This window comes from Pteropus medius, unplaced genomic scaffold (assembly GCF_902729225.1).
Source record: "Pteropus medius unplaced genomic scaffold, Ma_sr-lr_union100, whole genome shotgun sequence".
NCBI classification, from domain to species: domain Eukaryota; kingdom Metazoa; phylum Chordata; class Mammalia; order Chiroptera; family Pteropodidae; genus Pteropus; species Pteropus medius.
In genome coordinates, this window is record NW_024341756.1 from 1,027,104 (window position 1) to 1,044,395 (window position 17,292).

General features: G+C 39.2%; 1 protein-coding gene across 8 annotated transcripts in view; it reads right to left on the reverse strand.

Moving 5' to 3' along the window:
• RASGEF1A (RasGEF domain family member 1A) overlaps nt 1-17,292 on the reverse strand; it is a 110,717-nt gene that overhangs the window by 93,043 nt on the left and 382 nt on the right. The gene's annotated exons all lie outside the window — the stretch shown is intronic.

A 17,292-nucleotide genomic window follows, 5' to 3' on the forward strand; every position in this document is an offset into this window, starting at 1 on the left:
ACCCCCTTGAGTTTGATAATTCACTATAAGAACTCCAGAACTCAGATAAGCACCGCACTCATGATTACAGTCTTACCATGGTAAGAAGGATTCAAATCAGGGCTGGCCAAAAAGTCACAAAGGGCAAGATTTGGGAGGGCGCCAAACAAAAAGCTTTCATGTCCTCTCCTGTGGAGTCAGGATGTGTCACCCTCCCAGCATATTGTATTGTTAACCAAGGAAGTTCACCTGAGCTTCTATGTCCAGAGTTTTACCTGTGTCCAGGGTTTTATTATGTAAACATGATTGAGTCATCCATGTACACATGGTTCAATCTCCAGCCCTGTTCACCTCCCCTGAAATTGAACTGATGTCACATGACTCAAAGCCTAGACCTTCTAATCACATGGTTGGTCTTTCCAGCATAACTAGCTCCCATCCTGAGTAACCAAGTAAGCTTAAACTCAGGTGTGGTCTGAGGGCCCACCATGAATAACAAAGACACTTCTATCATTTAGAAAATTCCAAGGATTTATGGGCTTCCTCCCAGGAACCAGAGGACAAAAGCTAGCCAAATTCTTTATTATACAACATCATATGTGTCTGGAGAAAAGTAAGCATTACCAAGAATGAAAAGGAAATGCTGTCAGAGAGATAATGGGACTAGATTCCTTTGATTATTTTAGTATCTGTCTCCTGGTGCCTAGGTGCAAGAGTTCTCACAGATCTAGCTGCAAGTGCAACTGCTGGATCATAGGAAATTCCCGTGTTTAACTCTAATGGGAAATATCCAATTGTTTTCTAAAGTAGTTATACCAATACACACTCCTACCAGCAATGTATGAAGTTCCCATTGTTCCAATTTGTGGTAGCCAAAATAATGCCCCTCCCCTCAAGAAGTCCTTGTCCTACCTAGTCTCCAAAATCTGTGAATATGTTTCCTTACATCATAAAAGAGACTTTGCAGGTGTGATTAGTTAAGGATCTTTACATAGGGAGTTTGGGGTTGGGGCGAATGTTATCACAAGGGCCCTTATAAGAAGGAGATAGGAGGGTCAGTTTCCTAGAAGGAGATGTAATGACAGAAGCAGCGATCGGAAAGAGTGAGAGAGATTTATAGTTGGAGAAACAGAATATAAGTCAAGGAGTAGGTAGCATGTAGAAGATGGAAAAGTCAGGGAAACATTTTCTACAGCCTCCAGAATCAGCCCTGCCAACACCTTGAATTTATCTCAGTGATACTGAAGTTGGACTTCTGACCTCCAGAACTGTCATATAGTAAATTTCTGTTGTTTTAAGCCATATTGTATAGTAATTTGTTACCGCAGCAATAAGAAACTAACACATAATACTGGCCAATACTTCAATAAGTGTTGACTTAATTTTATCCAATATGTTGGTTGTATAGTGTTGTCTCATTGTGGGTTTAATTTCATTTTTCTGATGATAAATGATATCAAACATCTTTTTGGATGTTCACTAGTCATTTGGGTTTACTCTTTAGTAAAATGCCTGTTCAAAGTTTTTGCTAAGTTTTCTATTGATTATTCTTTTTCTTACTGATTTAGAAGCTCTCTATATATTCTAATACAGTGAGAATTAAATGTGTTACAAATTGGGAAATGTCTAGTTGTTTGTACAATCTCCCCATTCGTGGTTATATTTTTACTCCCTTTGTGTTGTCTTTTGATGGAGAGAATGTCTTCATTTGTATAACAGTATCCCATTTATGGCTCTCTTTCTTATGGTTTGAGTTTTTTCGATCTACTCCTCTCTAAATTATCCAACAATTCCCAGCATATCCAACAATTTCAAATCCTCTAGGTCTTTCTCAAACCCCAGCTTTCTCTTGATATCACTCCTTGTCAGATGATGATGCTCCCTCTCATAGGAAGATTCCAAACCATCATTAAGAATTGTCTCAACTCTTACCTCCCAATTTAGACATTTGTCTGCATCCTTCCCTCCCTTCCTCCTGTCATAATGCAGGACACAACCTTATTCACACAGCACCTCTGCCCTAGTTGCCATCCCCTCCTACCTCCTCTTAATAGTGTGTATTTAAATATACCTTCTCATTTTTCTCTGTAATGTCCTCCATTTAAACATATAACTTCTCATGAGAAATAAAATCAACAAAAATGATTTCAAAAAAATATCTGGGTACCCTCTATGCCTCCTAGGTGCTATCCTGCCTTCTCTTCCCATTCACAGCCAAGCTTCTTAGCAGAATTGCCTCCCTCTAAGCTGTCTAAAACTCTTTAGCATAAAAGAAAGATATATTTGGTCTTTGTCTCCAGTTCCTGACATGGAGCTCCTAAATGCCTTGGAATTTCCTGAGTGATAGGAGCATTTTTTTTTTCCTTAATGAGTCTTGGCAGCTCCTAGATGGCTTGTTGCCAGAACAACCAAAATTTTACTAGAAGCCTGGAACTTTCAGACCCACCTCTCAACCTCCTAGGGAAATTTATAACATTGAACGCATATATTAGAAAATCAATCATCTAAGTGTTCCCTTGGGAAACTAGAAAAAGAAGAACAAATTAAAACCAAAGTAATCAGAAGAAGAGCAGTAATAAAAATTAGAGCAGGAATTAATGAAATTGAAAACAGGAAGTCAACAGAGAAAATAAATGAAACCAAAAGCTAGTTCTTTGAAAATATCAATAAAATCAATAAGCCTCTACCCAGAATGAGAAAAAAAGAGAAAAGACACAAATTATGAACATCAGACATGAAAGAGAGACATCACTACAGGTCCCATGAACATTAAATGATAATAGAGGAATGATATGAACTCTATATCCACAAATTTGATAACCTAGATGAACCAAACGAATTCCTTGAAAGACACTTTCTGCCCACACAAGAAGAAATAGATAATCTGAATAGGTCTGTATCTAGTAAAGAAATTTAATCAAAAATTTATAAACTTACAAAATGGAAAGCATCAGGCCCAGATGAGTTCACTGATGGATTCTACCAACCGTTTAAGAAAAATTACACCAGTTCTCTACAAACTGTTTCAGAAGATAGAAGCAGAAGGAATACTTTCTAATCCTTTTTTTTATGAAACCAAGCAACAGAAATTCAACTATTTAAGAAAATATTATATATATATATATGTATACACACACACACACACACACACACACACACACACACACACACACACACACACACACACATATATACATATATCTCCTTAGCTGGGTCCATGGAAACTGCAATAGGTACAAATTCCTGAAGACAAGAAATGTGTGAGAGGACCACTGTCCACCTGCTGTTGTGCAAGCTCCTGCTCTGCCTTCCAGCAAGTGATCTTTAGCAGACACAACCAAATCCACCTAACATTTGGTCAAGGCAGAGCCCAGGGTCAGTCCACATATCAGTCATTAGCAAAGCTAGATTTCTCTTTCTATCTTAAATACATAGATATAAATGGATTATCTTGCTCACCTAGCATTGGAAATCACTGCTATATTTGGAAGGTAATATTTACCTATTAAGTGCCAGCCCTTTGCTAAGGTCATAACATAGATTATTGTGTTTAATTCTCATAGCTCCATGAAGTAGATTTTAAATAACTCTCGTTGATGGATTAAATTGAGGTTTGGAGATAATCAAGTGACTTTCCCAAGGTCTAACCTTATTGAGGGTTTAGAAAAAACTCCAGACATTTCGGACTCTAACCAGAGCCATTGCTTTTAACCATATTTGTTATGGCTACCATAGTTGGGTCAGTATCCCCTTTCTTTGCATAAAGCAGTATCTTTTTCTTGGACACAAATCAAATGCAACCTTATGTTCTACCTTTGCCATGGCCCAAGGCTCTTGTCCCTTCTCATAGGGAGAATGGAATCCAGTACCCCAGTTGCCCTTGCCTCCAGTTCCTGGATCTCCTGGATCTCCTAAGGGATTTGTCATGGGGCTTTGCTAGGCTTGGGTCAACTCTTCTCTCTATTTGGTCTTGTCCCATCCTTTTCTAAAAGAATTTTTTGAATATATGAATTTCTGACTTGGCAATGCCACACTTCTCCAATTTCTATGCTTTTCCTATTTCTATGTTCTATTGTTGGTCATTTCAGTGGAAAATTGAAAGAAGTTAAAGCTGCATACACATGTAGCCATTTTATTTGGAAATCTGCTGCATCAAGTACAAAAGCTAAATGTGTTTCTTGACTCTAGAACATGATAATAGGTAAGTTTTCTGAACTGAGACATTCCTTCTCTCTCTCATCTGGGCAAATAGTTTGTACTTTAAGCTATTCACAGTATGTACCTTTACCAAATTATTAAGACTAGAAGGATCTGGAAGGTAGAGAAAGTATGGGTCCTTCAAAATGCCCCCAGGCTGCACTTTTCTGTTTACCCCACCTGGACCTATTCAAAGACCACTGTTTATAAGGCTTTTTCAAGGTTCATTGTTTTCACTGTGAACTCTATGGGTCCCTGGGGAGTGGGAAGGAGGCTGAGTGTGAGACCCCTGAGCCCCCAATTCCCACTTCATCCAAGCAGCTCTGTATCTATGCTAAAAATATAGCCTGAGTCCTGGTCAGATGTTTACAGATGATTAAGTATGATTGAGCCAGGGCTATCCTTTTGGGAGGGGCATGGTAGTGAACTTCTGAGGCTCAGTCCTCATCCTGAGCCAGGAAGTCCTATGACAGAGCCAGAAGAACCCTGCCCAAAGAGGTAGTAGGGAATCTAGTACCATCTGTACTCAAAGCTGATGTTCAATTTGTCTTCTTAAAGATATCTAATTCCTCTCATTTCACAGAATAATAGGGATTTTTTTTAACTGCATAGAAAAAGAAAAAGAGTAGGATATCGAAGCAACACTTATGTAGGGTAATGGCCAAGACTGATGTCCCTCTGCCCTGAAGAGCTGCTGCTGATGGGGAAGTACCTCCACTTCAGTTGCTTCTGCTGTAGCCAACATGGCTTGCTGGCCACTACCTTATAAGCAGCAGGTTGTGTGTGCTGTGCTGCTCCCAAGACCAATCAGGGACTCAGCACTGGCTTCTGAGACTGAAGACAGCCAAGTGGCTTCAGGTACCATGAAGGCTCAGAAACTTGCAACTCTGCAGCCAAATCTATCATCATACAAAGATTAGAAAGCCAACTCTCTGCCTTAGGGGTCCTTGGAAGTGGGCCACAAGGGGGTGCAATGCTGTTTAGCGCAAAGAACAGCACTCTAGACATAGCTTAATGAAATCCTGGATGTCAGACTCTAGGGATAGAATGGCCTCCTTACCAACACCAGAAAGGGTCAAGCTGAGAGTAGGAGTGTGCCCAGGTGTCCTGCAAATGCCACGGACAGCTGACACTCCCCTTTCTTGTCATCACAACCAGAATTAGTTAACTGTACCTTCAGAGTATGAGGAACCAACTCACTTAGGGGCTGAGAGGCCAAACATTTGGTGCAAATGGATGCCATGAGAGGATTAATGGCTGGACAACCTCTCCGGAGAGGAATATGTGATGTGTTCCCCCAATTAGCAAGTTCTGCCTGATCAACACAGACTGGCCTCATAGCTCTGCCTACTGGCCAGAACATGCTTTCTCTCTCTGGTTTGAGTGCTCACACTACTGACCTTGGGATGTTTTGCTTTCCAAGGGCCCTTAATGTGGAAAAGAAAGTGCTTTTATGGATCTGACTTCATTTGTTGAAATTCTGAGAGAAGTAAGAGCCACTGCAAGAGGGAAAAGGTCCCACTGGGGTGAGACTGCCCATGCTCCTGCCACAGGTTTCAGCACAGCTGCAGGTTGTGGCAGAGAGCCATTTGAATCAAAACTCTCTGTTCCAGCATCACTGAGTGGTACAACACTTTCCTTCCTTGCCCCTGAGGGGCTACCTTCTACTGACCACTTCCTATATCCCACATACGCTAATCTCCTACCTATGTTCTTTCTATGAGTCATCACAGTGACCCTTTTGGGTGGACACTGCTGCTGCTCCCATTTTGCAGACAGGGAAGTCATAGCCAGTGAGTGGTGGAGCCAAGACTGTCACCCTGATCTTCCTTCCACCAATGTCCTTATTCTGTATTATATGGCTCCAAAAGCAGAGGATTCCTGGGGCAATGAATCTGGGGTAAAAAACACACCACAGCCAAGCCCGATAGCCTTCCTCCTCTGGGTAGCCAGAGGCCATGTAGATTTGGGAGTCAGAAAACAAATGGCATTGTTTGGTGTAGGGCTTACAAGATCTCTTCTCCTGAAGCCAAGAGTCTAGCGGGAATGCCAACATTTTTTAATGCACAAATAATTATATGATATTAACCTTCCAGCCTCCATTATTTGTCCGTTCAATGAGAGCATGACAATCATGTCTTTCTCTCAGCATTGCCCAGGGAGAAATTCCACTAAAAGGTGTCTAGCCCAAGGTACATGCTCAATAAACATGACCTTCTTCTCAGTTGCATGTTGGGGGGCCTATGAATTGAGCCTGTTCCTTCTGAACACTGAGTCACCAGCAGCAGATCTTCAGCCAGGGGCTGTGAAAGTTGAGCAGCCACTTCACAGTGATGTCATGGTGGATCTGCTATCCTGGGGATGGAGGGTTGGATCCTCCCCATGGCCACTCCCTGGTCACTTCTCTTTCATTCACTCCTAAGTGTAGATCAGTATGGAAGCCTCCATGGCCACATGATTCTCTTCTGGGAGAGCCCAAGGTGCCTCTCAGTAAGAAGACTGCTTGGAGCCCACAAAGTGGAGAGGCTAGAAGGAGAGGCTAGTGTCCCAAACTGAGAGGTGAGGGAGGACACTAGGGATACGCACACTAGAGGCAGAAAGGGCTGTGGCCCCAGACGGCTTAGAAGTATCATAGCTGATTCCTGTCCCAGCTCTGCCACTTACTGGCAAGTCCCTTATACCCTGCAAGCAGCAGTTTCCAAGTCAGTAAAGTAGAGTAAACTGAGGCCCCCGCTTCAGATAAAATAGGAGGTAACACATGAAAGACATCAGGAAAGTGCCCAGCACTTGGCAGTGATCAACAGAGGTTGACAACACACACACACACACACACACACACACACACACACACACACACACACACTTACTTCAAAACATGCTTAACTAGTCCAGAAGGGCTTGGGGCCAACAAAATTTCTCAAGAAGTATAGTTGGTGCCCTGTCTCCCACATGGTGCATTGGGTCTCCCTGGGAAAAGAGCATGGTTGGTCTTTGCAGAGGAAGGCCATGGAACCCCGTGGGCCACTCCACCTCCTTCCCTCATCTTCTGGGCTCCTAACCTGGCACAAGTCAAGTCATCGGTACCCTTCTCCTAGCTCCTCTTTCTCTCTCCTTGCTCCACTAGAAAGAATAGAGTCACACATGGAGGGAGCCATGTTCCTGCTGATTGAGAGAGAAAGTGAATTGAGCACTCTTATCTTCCTGGAGGTAGATATGTCTGTCAAAACCCAAACTCTGCCCCTCCTCACCGATTTATGCAGATAACTAATTTCTCATCTGGATAAAAAGCTCTAATGTAGATTAAAAGCTCCCATGTGCGTGCTGCTGGTAACATTTGTTTTTAACCTAAGCAGGTCAAAACTGATTAGAAAGTTTTCTCTATCCTTCTGATTTATCTGCTTTTAAATGTCAGTCTCAGGGAAGCAGACAACCGGCTCTGGGTTAAGGGGATCCATGAGTTAAAGGCTCCTAGAAAAGAGGGTTAGGGGTGCATGAAAGAGGAAACAAGGGTTTTCCCAGGGCCACAGCTAGATCATGCTGCTGCACCTCCAATGCACAGTGACATGCCCTCAGCACACGCTCATTGAGATGATGAGTGAATGAATTAATAAATGAATGAATGGAGAAAACAAGCACAGAAATAGGGAATTCAAGAAAAGGCAAATGTTCACCTAGCTGGGCAAGATGGCCATTCAAGTCCCGTAACACTTAGAACTCATGAGAAAAATAGGTAGCCATTTCGCAGAGTGAGAAATTGAGCCTCGAGAGGTCGGGAGACTTGCTGCGAGCCAAATGCAGGAACTGGGCAGAGCACAGACCACCCAGCTACAGGCTTAAATCTATTCATCATGAGGCCTCTTAACTGGGCTTGAGATATTCATAGCCAATCATTTCTCTAGGTTGGACCAGGTACATTTCCTCTCGTGAGCCCAGGAGTGGAATCACAGCTACCCCTGGTAGGGGTAAGTCATGGACTCCTGCCCAAGAGATGGGAGAGTAGGTGTTCTGGGGAAGTACCCTGGGTCTCATCCCAGAGCAGCAGAGTCTGTGCTCTGTTAGCTCACTGCAGTGAGTCTCTGGTCCTGATTTTCACAACATGGTGTGCACCCCATTATGACCAGCCCTCCTCAGTCAGAGAAGTGGGGCAACATCAGCCTTACCTGCCATGTTTGGGGCTGAGCCAATGCATGATACTGGTACATGGTACTAGCATTGAATTGACTTCTGCTGTTCTGCTTGAAGCACAGCTGATGGCTGGTAAAATGACACAGAAAACCAAAACTGAGGCTGAGAGAACAGGGAGGGAGACAGACATATGGAAAAAGAGAATATTCCTTGAGAAAGAGTAGAAAAGAGACAGGAAAAGGTAAAGAAGAGCAGAGATAAATATGGGGAAAGAAAGAATAAGACTGAAGAATAAAACAACATGTGGGTGCAGTTGTGCATGCATGTCCATGCTTGGGGATGTGTGGTGCATGTGCATGCCTGTACTGGTGCACACATGTAAACCAGGTGTAGAGGGTATATGTGTGAGCTGAGAATGTTCACAAACACACCCCTGAGCTGAGTATAAGCATCAATCATATGGCCACCACCACAGATTTGGGCATTCATCATGTAAGCACTGCCAGCAAGGTAACAAAGCTTGTTGGAATCTCTGGAAATCTTGAGGGTTGCAGCTAAGGTGACAAAGTGCTTAGCCTTTTCTGCTCCTATGAGTTCCCATAGACTCTGGCAACCCACTGGTCAGTGTCTGTGAGCCACGACAGGCTGATGTGGTGCAGGCCCTTTCCAAATTTGCTTGCAGTGAGGTGATGAGGGCAGTCTTGGACATCTAAACGTACCTCAATGCACAAGTGCTGTCTGAAATGTGTCTTGTATTCTTTTCCATGTTAACCTCTTGAGAAATTTTTACAGATTGAGAGGATGAAACCAATGAAGTCAGTTTTCTAGTCCCTTGTGGCCATAAATTCACAGAAAAACAAAATATCCTTTTTAGAAAGCCCTATCAGGAGAAGACTACTGTGGAAGGTAGGTTGTGTTAGAGGTTCTGAGAGGAAGAAGACATAACAGCATAGGGGGCCTGGGTAACTGAGAAGAGAGGATTTGGGACTCTTGGGGCAGTAAGTGGGGGTTAGGCCCTCTGTCCTCTTCCACTTGCTTCAGGGGCAAGGGCAGTAGATGTGAGCACTTGGGCTTCAGAAACCAGACAGAGCCTGAGGCAACTCCCAGGAGGCCAAGTAGCTCCACTCTAGGAACCTCTACAACTGGGGCTCACAATCGACCACAAGGCTTGCCCCTGCCCTCCTGTTCCTTGGGCAGGGGTTGCAGGAAGGAACAGAACATTCGCTGTGGGTAAACAGAAAATGGCAAAGGCAAGAATGAGTGCATGGTCATGTGTCCCTATTATTTAACAAACACCATGAAAAGGAAAACCAATACATCCAATGGAAAGCAACATTTAAATAGCTAGAATTAACTGAGCAAACAGAATAAGACTTTAGAATAAGTATAATTAATATTCACAGAGAGATGTGAGTGAATAGGAAGCCAGAAAAAAAAAATTTACAAACCTTGAAGGTATCCAGATTGGAAAGAAAGAAGTAAACTATTTCTGTTTGCAAAGACATAATCTAATATGTAGAAATCCTAAAGAATACACACACACACATACACACACAACTATTACAGCTAATAAATTTAGCAAGGTTGCAGGGTACGAGATCAATATACAAAAATCAGTTGTGTTTCAATATACCAGCAATAAACAATCTGAAAATACAATTAAGGAAACTATTCTGTATTAGTTTTCTAGAGCTGCCATATAACAACATGCCACAAACTGGATGGCTTGAATAGAAATGTACTGTTTCACAATTTTGGAGGCTAGAAGTTCAAAATAAAGGTGTTAGCAAGGTTGGTTTCTTCTGAGGGCTGTGAGGACAGAATCTATTCCAGGCCTCTCTCCTAGCTTCTGGTAGTTCCCTTGCTTGTGGCAACATAAGTCCATCCTCATACGGCATTCTCACTGTGCGCATGATTGTGTCCAAATTTCTCCTTCTTCTAAGGACTTAAGTCATGGATTAGGGCCCAAACTGATATCTTCGTTTTAAATTGATTATGTTAGTAAATACCCTAACTCCAAATAAGGTCACATTCTGGGGTACTGGAGGCTAGGGCTTTACCATATGTATTTGGGGGAGATACAATTCAACCCATAACAAATTCCATTTATAATAACATCAAAAATAATAAATTATATGAATAAATTTAACAAAGTAATTATAAGACATAAACTGATAACTGTAAACATTGGAAGAAATTAAAGAAAACTTAATTAAATGGAAAGACATCCTGCGTTCATGCTTGGAAGACAATATTGTTAAGATGGCAATATTCCTCAAATTGATCTACAGATTCAAAATAGTCTTTATCAAAATCCCAGATGAATTCTTTGAAGAAATTGACAAGCTGATCCCAAAAGTAATATAAAATTCAAGAAACCCAGAATAGCTAAAAGTCTTGTTTATTTTCATTTTTCTTTCTCTTTATTAGCTGATTTAAAGCTAAAACAATCTTTGAAAAAAAAAAGGAACTAAGTTGGAAAACTCATATTTCCTTATTTCAAAACTTACTTACTATGTAGCTACATTAATTAAGACATTTGCATAAGGATAGATATATCGATTTATGGAATAGACTTCAAAATCCAAAAGTAAACCCTCATATTTATGACCAATTGATTTTGGAAAGATTGCTAAAATAACTTAATGAAGAAAAAAAATCTTTTCAACAAATGGTTTCAGGACAACTGAATATTATAATACAAGAGAATTGAGTTGTACTCCCAACCTCACACCATATATAAAAATTAACTGAAAATAGATTTAAAACTTAAATGTAAGAGCTCAAACTATAGAACTCTTAGAAGAAAACATGTGTAAATAAATCATCATAACTTTGGATTAAACAATGGTTTCTTAGATATGAGGCCTAAAGCACAAGCAACCAAAGATAAAATAGATAAGTTAAACTTTTATCAAAATTTAAAACTTTTAAGATCTGAAAGGAAACATGACAGAGTGAGAGACATTCTCATATCTCTCCCTATGAAACAACAATAAGCCGAACATCTAAAACTCAACAAAAAACACTCAAACTGCACACCACCACGTCTGAGTGTGGAATCTGCACATAAAAGCTACCACAGGTCAGAACCCCAGGTGTCGAGCAGTGGACTAGGAGAAATAAAGAAGCTGCCTCTTGCACCCCCAGAGCTCCCTTTAGGAGGGGGGAGAGGAGAGAAGGAACAGTAAGTTCCCTGAACAGCCCTGCCTGGGAGAGTTTGTGAGTTCCACATAGCCAGCGGCAGGGCCCAGTCATCAGGGCAGAAAGCAGAGAAGACGACGGCAGAGAAACAACAGTTGATTTTTACCAGTTGCTCAATATCGCTAGCTATTAGGGGAATGCAAATCAAGACCACAATGAGGTACTATCTCATACCTGTTAGAATAGCTATAATCAATAGGGCAAGTAATAACAAATGCTGGAGAGGATACACTGCTGGTTGGACTGCAAATTGGTACAGCCACTATGGAAAACAGTATGGAGGTTCCTTACAAAACTAAGAGTAGATCTACCATACGATCCAGCAATCCCTCTACTGGGTATTTACCTCAAAGACTTGAAAACCCATATCCAAAAAGATATTTGCACACCGATGTTCATAGCAGCATTATTCATGGTGGCCCGGACATGGAAGCAACTGAAGTGTCCTACAATAGATGATTGGCTAAAGTAGCTGTGGTACATATATACAATGGAATATTACTCAGCCATAAGAAGAGATGAAATACTGTCATTTGCGACAACATGGAAGGACCTCAAGATAATCACACTAAGCGAAATAAGCCAGACAGAAAAAGTTGAAAAACCACATGATATCACTTATATGTGAGATAAAAACCTAAAATCAACAAATGAGCAGGACAAACAAACAGAGACTCATGAACATGGACTATAGACTAGTGGTTACCAGAGGATAGAGGATGGGGGAGGAGGGAGAAGGTAGACAAGGTAAAGGGGTCAAATATAGGGGATAGGAGGAAGGTGAAGTGGGTAAAGGAGATCAAATTAGGCTCTGGGTGGTAATCACACAATAGAATACATAGATGTCAAATTATAAAGTACACCTGAAAATTATATAATTGTATTAACCAATGTTACCCCAATAAACTTTAAAAAGTTGTAAATCATATATCTGATAAAAGACTCATAACCAGAATATATAAAAATGTCTTACAACTCAGCAAATAATAATAAAACCCAAACAACATAATTTTATAATGGGCAAATGATTTGATGAGATACTTCACCAAAGAATATATAGAGGAAGATGTCAGAAGCATGGAGAAGTAAAGAATATCCCCAGATCTCTTCCCTTGAAATAACAAACTGAACATCTATAACTCAACAAATAACACTCAACCTGCACACGAATATGTCTGAGAGATCTGCACATCACAGCATCCAAAGTTGGGCAAATCTGCCAATCAATCCCACCTCCACCCAGGCAGACTGACTTGAAAGGATTCAGGGGCACAAGGAATCTGACCCAAGAGGCTTGGAAACCACCTACTGGAAATTAAAAGAAAAATCCTTTCTTATCAACCTCCTAAAGAGAGATTACTTTATAACAAAATTTTTCTTAAAAAAAATTAAATAAAAAAAATAATAGTACTCCCATAAATGCCCAGGTGGAAAAATAGTCCATCAAACGAAATGAACAACCAAGAGTGACAGGAAAGCTCAGAAAGTGAAAAAATCTCCAGAAAATAAGCTCAAAGACATAGAAATATGCAATTTAAATAACAGAGAATTCAGGATTGCACTTCTGAAAAAATTCAATGAGATGCAAGAAAATTCTGACCAATTCCAGGAAATTAGAAACAAAATAAATGAACAAAATGAATATCTTACCAAGGAAATTCAAACCATAAAAAAATAACCAAATAGAACTGGAGATGAAGAACACATTAAAAGAGATGAAGAATGAAATAATAAGCTTAGGAAACAGAGCTGACCATTTGGAGGAAAGAATTAGTGATATCAAAGATGGAAATCTAGAAATGACCCAGAAGGAAGAGAGAGATTTGAGAATGAAGACTAATGAAAGAACTCTACAAGAACTATCTGACACCATCAGAAAAAGCAACATAAGAATAATGGGTATACCAGAGGAGAAGAGAGGAATAAGGGAACAGAAAGCATATTCAAATAGTTGATGAGAATTTCCCAAACCCGTGGAAAGAACTGGATCTTCAAAATCAAGAAGCAAACAGAATACCCAATTATCGCAACCCAAAAAGGTCTTCTCCAAAACACATTACATTAAAATTGTCAAAAATTAATGACGAAGAAAGAATTCTCAAGGCAGCCAGGGAAAAAATGACAGTTACTTATAAAGGAACACCCATTAGACTATCATCGGACTTCTCAGCACAAACTTTAAAAGCAAGGAAGGAGTAGAACAAGATATTCAAACTATAAAAAGAAATTATAAGCCAAGAATAATATATCCAGCAAAGTTTTCCTTAAAATATTAAAGAGAAATAAAGACCTTTCCAGACATACAAAAGCTGAGGGAATTCTCTGCCACAAAGCCTGCATTATAGGAAATACTGAAGAAAGTCATTCTATCTGAAATAAAAGGACAAAAAAACATTAACTATGAGTAAGATGACTAACAGGCAGACAGAAGCAGGAAAGTGCAACCCTTATTATGAACAGAGTATTATAAACTTAAATATCACATAATGGTTAAAAGCTGCCCCCTCCAAAACAAAACAAAACAAAAAACCCACTATAAAAAGAGAAGATAGCAGCTTATATATAACTACCCTATACATAAACTTAATGGGAACCACACTCCATGAATCCAGAACTGAGACACATAGCATAAAACATGATGGAACAAAGGGAAAGTCTACAAAACACTACCAAATTAAAATAATAGATAGAAACACAAGGACAAAGAAACATTGAACTACCAGGAAAAAAAAGATAAAATGGTTTTAGGAAAATCTCATATTTCAATGATCAGCCTTAATGTAAATAGACTGATCACCAATAAAAAAGCACAGAGTAGTAGATTGGATCAAAACACAAAACCCAACCACAATGCTGCCTTCAAGAGACACATCTCAGCTGCAAGGGCAAATATAGATTTAAAGTGAAAGGATAGAAAACAACAATTCAGGCAAATGGCATCCAGAGAAAAGCAGGTATAACCATACTTATATCTGACAAAATAGACTTCAAGATAAAAAAGGATAAAGAGAGACAATGATGGACACTTCATAATGATAAAGGGAAACATCCAGCAAGAAGATCTAACACTTATCAATATTTATGCTCCCAACCAGAGAGCACCAAAATATATAAAACTACTAACAGAACTAAAGGGAGAGACTGACAAAAACATAATTTAGTAAGGGACCTAAATACTCCACTGTCAGCAATGGATAGATCATCCAAACATAAAATCAATAAGGAAATATTATCCTTAAATGACACATTAGACCAACTGGACATAATCAACATTTACACAGCCCTTTATCCCAAGACAGCAGCTTATACATTCTTCTCTAATGCACATGGAACATTCTCAAGAATAGACCATTTGTTGAGACACAAAACTAAGTTTAACAAATTTAAGAAGATTGAAATCAGATCAATCATATTTTCTGACCATAATGCTTTGAAACTGGAGATCAACTGTAAAAAGAAAGCAGAAGAGCCACAAATATATAAAGATTAAACAGCATGTTACTGAAGAATGACTGGGTCAGAGAAGTTATAAAAAGAAATCAAGAGATAGACAGACACAAATAAAAATGAAAGTACAACATATCAAAAGTGGTAATAAGAGGGAAGTTCATATTATTACAGGCCTATCTCAAGAAACAAGAATGAGCCCAACTAAACAACCTAACATTAAATCTTTAAAAACTAGGAAAAGAGGAACAAATGGAGCCCAAAGTCAGCAGAAGGAAAGGAACAATCAAAATCAGAGCAGAATTAAATGAAATTGAGAACAAAAAGACAATAGAAAAAATTAATGCAACAAAGAGCTGGTTCTTTGAGAAGATCAATAAAATTGAGAAACCCCTGGCTAGACTCACTAAAGAAAAAAAATAAAGGACACCAAAAAACAAAAGTATTGCTCTTAGTAATATTTTTTGGATCTGTCTCCTCAAGCAAGGGAAACAAACAAAAAAATAAATGAATGGGACTACATCAAACTAAAAAGTTTTCACACAGTGAAAAATATCATCACCAAAACGAAAAGGCAGCCTACTGAAAGGTAGAAGATATTTGCCAATGGTACATCAGATAAGGGTTTATTGTTCAAAATATTTAAAGAACTCATAGAACTCAATAAGGAAACAAACAACTCAATTAAAAAATGGGAAGAGGACCTGAACAGACACTTCTCTCAAGAAGACATACAAATGGCCAACAGACTTAGGAAAAGATGTTCAACCTCACTAGCTATTAGGGAAATGCAAATCAAAACTACAATGAGATACCATCTCACACCTATTAGAATGGCTATTATCAACAGAACAAGTAATAACAAGTGTTGGGGAGGCTGTAGGCAAAAAGGAAACCTCATACACTGCTTTTGGGAATGTAAATTGGTACAATCACTATGGAAAACAGTAGGAGTTTCCTCAAAAAACTAAGAATTGAATTATCATGTGATCCAGCAATCCCTCTTTTGGCTATTTATCCAACAAAACCTGAAAACATTTAACCACAAAGATATATGCACCCTGATGTTCATAGCAGCATAATCCATGGTGGCCAGGACACAGAAGCAACCAAAGTGTCCTATGATAGCTAACTGGATAAAGAAAGTGTGGTACATAAATATAATGGAATATTACTCAGCCATAAGGAAAGATGAAATACTGCCATTTGAGACAACATGGGTGGATACTGAGATAATCATGTCAAGTGAAATAAGTTAGACAGAAAAAGCTGAAAACCATATGATTTCACTCATATATGAAATATAAAACTGAGAGTAACAAACAAATATGACAAACTAACAGAGTCTCATGGACACAGTCTGTGGATTACTGGTTACCAAAGGGTAGGGGTATGGAGGGAGGCAGATAAGGGTAAAGGGGGTCAAATATTTGGTGATGGCAGGGAATCTAATTTTGGGAGGCGAAAACACAATGCAGTATATATATACAACTTACTGTTGAATTGCACACTTGAAACTTATTTTATTTTATTGATGTCCCCCCAATGATTTTTAATATAAAAAAAAGAATATATAGGAATGATTAATAAGCAAATGAAAAGATGTTCAACATCATTACTCATTTAAGGATCTGCAAATTAAAAACACATTGAGATATCATTTCCCAACCACTAGGTGGCTATAATAAAAAAGACAGACCATACGAACAGCTGGTGAGAATGTGGAGGAACTGGAATGCTCATACTTTGCTGATAAAATATAAATGATGCAACTACTTTGAAAAAAATCTTTGGCAGCTTTTTATAAGAGTAGCATAAATTCATCATATGATCCCAGCATTTCAAATCCTAGGTGTCTACCCAAGAGAAATGAAAACCTATTTCATGCAGAGATGTGCACTCAAGTGTTATAACAGCATTATTTATAATAGCCAAAAAGTACAAATAACCCAAATGTCCATCAGCTGATGAATTGGTAAACAAAATGTGATATATCCGTACAAAGAAATAATATATGACAACAAAAGTAATGAAGTATTGATACGTGCTACAACATAGGAGAACCTTGAAAACATTATGCTAAATAAAGAAACCAAAAGCAAAATTGGTAAGCCTCGTTTTGTACGAAGTTTCCAGAAAAGGTAAATTTATAGACAGAACATAGATTAGTGTTTTTCTAACACTGGAAGTAGGAATAAGGATTTACTAAATATGGTCACAAAGGATTTTTGGGGTGATGGAAATGCTCAGAATTGGATTGTGCTAATGGTTATACAACTCTGTAAATCTATTAAAAAAAATCATTGAATTGTACACACAAAAGATTGAACTTTATAGTAC